Genomic DNA, 6286 nt, shown 5'->3' with positions numbered 1-6286 from the left:
TGATATGCTTATAGGTTTATTGTCTAATGTCATCCAGTTTAAAAATGAATAATGACTTCTGATTTATCTGACAATTCATGGAAACTAAAAGGTGATTCCTATCGTGAGTCTTCATTGACTTAAAGCACAGAGGAGCTTACCATGTAATTCTGCTGTAAATGCTATTGATTTCTTGCATGATCTATAGATGCCCCACTGTAGCTTCACTGTGAGACTCTTTCTCACCAAGACTAGAATGAAACCAATTGAATTACTTTATGGTAAAACTGGTGTAATATGCATTCCAGAAGCTGTTACTGTGTCACAACTTGCTGCCACAACTTGAAATTTTATTAACTCATGAATTTCTCAAGAGAAGCCTTTTGGTACCCTTAGGTAACCATGTAGCTGGGCTGTCCATGACAATGGCATGATGTTACTGAGAAGTCATGAGAAAGGTCTTTCTGGAGACCATGCGCCAGCTTCCAAATTGGGTTACACATTTTCCCTCACCAAAAATCGTTAAGACTATTGTTCATAGTTTAAGTACGCCAGGTCTGAGAGGAAAACGACTGCAGGGTTCTAGTGCTCATTCATTTTAAGATCAGCTCTAAAAATCACTATTAATTTATGTTTTCTTTCTAAATTTGACTATAGATACATTTCATTGGGAATTTTGTTGTTGTTTAAAAGGTTATCATAAGTCTGAGTCTCTTTAGAATAAACCTACTTTCCTAGAAATCTAATGAAACGAGTTCTTTTTAGAAGAAACCTCAGTGTCAAGCATCATTTCTCTATATGGTACATTTTTTTGTCCTCTGTATAAATTATTCAAATTTGCCTTTCCTTTAACCCTGCACATTTCTCTTCCAACTTACCATGAAAATGTACTTAATAGTAAGAAAATGAGTGAATAGTCTTACATTTCACTCTTTTCTGCTGCTTAAGAAATGCATCACAATTTAGTATGCTGGAAGGCTCCTTTCAGCTTTACAGATGAAATTCCATGATTCATAGGATTATTCTAGAAAGTTCTACTTCTGAATGCTATCATCTCTTCAATATTTGCAGAATATAACTAGAAATAATGAGTTAGTGAATGCTTAAATCTGATATAACATTGTATTTTCAGTCAAAGACGATATTTCTGAAGTACATCAAAAATATTAGTGTTTTTAAATTTTTATTATTAATTTTTATCTTATGTGTATGAGTGTTTTGCCTGCATGTATGTAAGTACACCACATGCATACAATACCCGCAGAGGGCATCAAATCCCCTGGAACTGGACTTATGGTCAATTGTTATCTGCCCTGTAGGTGCTGGGAACTGAACCTAGGTCCTCTGTAAGAGTAGTCAGTGCTCTTAACTGCTGAGTCATCTCTCCAGGCCCTAAAGTAACAATTATTAAATCATGCACACTGTGCCAGCAAGATGGCTTAGCAGGTAAGGACAGTTACTGCTAAGACTGATAACTTGGGTAGTTTGATTCCCAGAATCTCTCTGACCTCCGTAAACAAGCCATAGTACATGCCCATGTTCACATACATGTACATGTACACACAGACACACACACACAAACACAAATAAACAAACACATGTAAAGAATTTTTAAGTCACACATACAAAAAAAAATTTAACTGTCCATTATCTGATGTAGAGCAATGAGAACTATTATGCATTAGAAGAAGGAAAACAAACTTAAGAGTCCAGAAGAAAAGTCCAGAATGCCTACAACTGCCCAGTTTTTGTGTTCTCCCCACCGTGAGCATTCCCAGGGGAAGTCCTTATTTAAACCAGCACTACTGGGATGGTCTCAATGTATATGGACAAGGCAAATGCACTCCACACTGTGTGTCTTTTCACAAAAAAAGTGATTCTGTACATCACTGGAAAATACTTAATATGTACTTTATGAATACCATGTGCTATTCAAGTGGCTTTTCATGTAATGACAAGTCTCATTAACTGGTCTGGTTTTCTTTGATCCTCAGTCCACTAATGTAGAAACTGAGCACAGTCTTACAAAGCCTCCATGAGGGCTGAAAGATGATAAGCCACAGCAGAAGTATGCAAACCCAGGCAGCCAGTTCCAGAGACTGTGCTATATGAAACACAGCTGTGCTATCCTAAAAGTCTTACTCTTAGATCAAACTTTTTCCAAACTGCCCTTGTAGATTTTTTGTGTGGTGATCTGGAGCTACTGTGGATAAATGTACTCTTTCCTCTCTTTGACTGTGTGTGTGCATTCCATGGTATACATACATGTTGAGGTCAGAGGACAACTTGCAGGAGTCAGTTCTCTCCTTCCAACATATGGGCCTTAGGGATCAAATTCAGGTCATTGTGTTTGGCAGCAGATGCCTTCACCTTTACCCACTGAACTATGTCACAGCCTCTAATTCTGTTCTTTAAAAAGTATCTCAAACCCAGGATAGAACTCCTATATTAAACCTCAGCCACCCACGACTTGGGGACCATTGCGGAAGAGGGATCAGAAAGATTGTAAAAGCCAGGACTGGTTCATGAACATAGGGAAGCAGAGGCTTACAGGCCACTAGAAGCCTGCACATGTGAACTTGTGGCAATGGTAGAAGCAAGCACAGGACCTTTGCCAACTCAATTAGATAAGGGCCCAGAGTGCAGCAAGAGAAATGGGTGGTGAGCTGACCCTAGAATGGGGACTATTGGAGACTGATTACCACTGGGTGAAGGAGAGACAGGCTGACTAGACTCTAGTGCATGAATTTGCAGTGAAGGACATCTGGGTACAAAGGCTTGACTGGATAAAACTTAACATGTATGACAGAATACATGAGGTCTGGTGCGGGTGTTGGGCATGGATGAGAGAGGGGGTCTAAATTTGATTAAAAACTGTTGTATGAAATGCACAAAATCTCAACAAAAAGTTTTAAAAAGAATAAAAATGAAAAGTTAAAAAAAAAAAGTATCTCAAACTTGGTAATCCAGAATCAGAGACTCTTGGAGTTTGTGATGAAGTGAGACCGTTTGCATCTCAAGAAGCTTTTAACTGTCTCGGCTGCAAAGGTGATTAATAGTCAACACCATGGACCTAATAGCACTACAGACCACACACATTTTAAAGCATGTAAGAAGTCATTCATCAACGTTACAAAGAGCACCTAGGAGTGACAACAGCTGCTAGGCCTCTGTGCCAGTTCAGAATAACAAACATCAGTGCCTTCTGGGGACTCTAGAAACCAAAGCGCAGAAGCAGGCTCTTAAAATCAGACAAAAACTTTGAAATTTTCTTTGCCTTAAATGCAGGCCTTGTGGAAACCTCTGTGAACTGTTGGACTGGCCTTGGCAATGCATCCCAATCTTAACCAAGCAAAGAACTGCCTAGAGTACTTGTGAGAGTCTACCTTCTAAAGAGTGTAGCAGTGATAACTGTGCTACCTCAAAGAAGGATGCACCAGAACGAGATTGGGCAGTGTGTTCCAGGGCATCCTTGAAACGACTGTGGTCACCACCCCACTTGCTAACTGTTATTTTCTTTCATACCAACAATACTGAGAAACACCTCTGAAAATCTAGAATTTGCAAAATGACTACTGTATCCCAATCAAAATAAACAAAACTATTCGACTTGTTCATCTTTGAGTCTTAAGACTTTCCTGGCAGAGTACATGAGTGTAAAAACCTGAGCATCCTTGAAGTGGGGAATTCTTTCAGTCTCATCCTCTCCACAAGGTTCCACAGTGGTGGGTGGACTTATCAGTTCAAACTCTGTTGTTTGCTATTATTAAGAGAAGCGAGGAGGGTTGATGCACTGTACGGGGCTCTAATTCAGATGCTCTCTATAGCTTTCAGCCAAAAATCCCTTTGATCTCCACTTGACCTTAGGCTTCCATTAATCTGATTCATAGCAGAGTTTTCGCTTGAGTGTTGGATTAAGTGACACAATTATTCATTTAGCGTGACATTTTGAAGGTAATGTCCAAAGAACACTATGCAATACATTTCTGTGGCTCCTTAGTAATGCAGCCTGACTTTAAGTATTGCATTTTTAGGTTGAAAAAGAAAGGAAACTAATTGGGGAAAATTTGCTATGTGTGTAAGAGATAGCATTCATTTTATAGATGAAGGAATTGTGACTCAAAAATGAAAAGATTTCATGCCAAGACCACAGAAGGACAGCAGACTTGTCGTAGGCCATAACACACCACTGACGATACCCAGGGGATCACTTCAGCTCATCATTGGATCCAAGACTTGGTGGAAAATGAGAAGTCAATAGTGCCAGAAGCAGCTGAAGTGGCACTGTGTCAGCAGGTCTGGGGTATGCCCTGGGTGTGTAGCGAGGAAAGACCACATGCCTCTCTGGCCTTCCCAGGCTTAAGAAAATAACTGACAGCAGTAGAAAGCTGTAGCCTGGGCATAACAGAAATGTCCTAAAGGGAAGTCAATGAAAGCAGAGAATAGACTATCTATATGTAAATGTTTTCATTCAAAAGAGTAAGGAAGTGATCATGAGTTAGACACTTCATGTTGAACTCAAGAAGCCTTAGGACATTTGAACAAAGCTACAGTTTAAGAAACTAATTTAGCAATCATAAACCTTGAGATAGAAACTCAGTACATGGGATTTGCCATTGACCTCTATTGACTCTTCAGTCACTCTCATCTCATAAGGATTTCCCCTGGTAGACTACCCATATTTGTGTGTGTGTGTGTGTGTGCGTGTGGCACTATTAGGGATTGAACCAATGGCCTCATGCATGCAGGCAAGCCCTCTACCACTGAACCACAGCAGCAGACAGGCTGTATCCATACTTTAAGAGAGGCTGGCCAGGTAAAGACACATGAGGGCATTGCTCAGGCTAAACCAAGGAAATTGGAATGGGAGAGTTCAATTTCAGACACAATGCTTCTAAACATAAGAGATGCATAGTTGGGATGTTGTTTTAGTAGATATTTTCTACCATGCAGAGAGAGCCAGTCTACACCAAAAGAGAAAACTCGTACTGGTTTCCAGTCCTCAGATACTGCTTTTATTTCTTCAGGTCATGGGCTCTGGTTAACCCCTGCCTAACCCCCGGGGTTCTGGCTAAAACATGGCTGGAGCCAAGGGAATCTATGACCCAGCCAAGACCTTAGTGTCCTTTGATCAGTGTCAACTCTATGCTGTTGTGTTTTTTAAATTATTTTTTTTTATTTTTAAGAATTTCATACATGAGTATTGTCTTTGCATTATTTCCAGCCTTCCTACTCTCCCATGACTCCTTCCATGTCCTCTTGACTCCACCTCTTGATTATTATTGTTACACACACACACACACACACACACACACAAAACAGTCCATTTAGTGGTGCTCCTGGCATCCACTGATTATCGCAGCTCTTCGTCTTGAGGTGAGACCCCAACTTGACATGTGAACTGGTTTTGTCATTATGCAGATCCCGTTAGATTACCATTCTGTGGAGATTTCATTTGTGCAGGTTCCCTGTCATGTCTAAAATGCATCAACTGGTAGCAAGTGCCTTGACCCTCTGGCTCTTATAGTCTTTCTACTCCTTCTTCTGTTTTGTTCCCTGAGCCTTAGGTGTAGTGGTTGCATTGTAGGTGTGTCACTTAGGGCTGGGCACCTCACAGTCTGTACTGTTTTATTTACCTTCTCAACATAAAAATTCTGTGCTATAGACATTTAGAAAGTGCACCTTCTCTCAATTAAGCTCTTTATAACAAATAAAAGTGTTTTCTAATTTTGCACCCAACCTCTCGTTAGCTTACACATAAATGGTTCTCAAAAACAATTACTTATAATTGAATAAAATATTTCTTAGTGTCCAACTTCAATAATAATTTAAGACCTATATTCTTCTTCACTTAAGATGTAATTCTATTTATTTAAAAACAAAATTAGTTGTTCTATATTTTTCCTAGTGATTAAAGAAAGAAAAAACTAGCACTTTGTATTAATCTATTTTATTTGGTACTCTGTATAATTTATTTTGCTGATATTTTGGTGGCTCATAATCTAATTCATTTAATGAACCTCTAACTAAAATTGTAACTATATTTTCTCATCACTTTCCATGGATTATTAAATAGGAATCGTGTAAAGAAGGCTTTTTAATGATGGAATAAGAAATCTTAATCTTTTTTTTTTTTAATCATTATTTTTTTTTTTCATACTTTCATACAGAAGAATTCATTCCAAAGCAATTGACATTGAGACGTTTTCACATGCATTTCTAATCTCTATATACATGACTATCACTGGTCACAGTCGCCCACCTTCTGAGCTCCTCGGCATCTGAGCATGAATACAAACTCGTCAGA

This window comes from Nannospalax galili, unplaced genomic scaffold (assembly GCF_000622305.1).
Source record: "Nannospalax galili isolate Female #2095 unplaced genomic scaffold, S.galili_v1.0 scaffold925, whole genome shotgun sequence".
NCBI classification, from domain to species: domain Eukaryota; kingdom Metazoa; phylum Chordata; class Mammalia; order Rodentia; family Spalacidae; genus Nannospalax; species Nannospalax galili.
Note: the sequence above shows the minus strand (reverse complement) of the source record.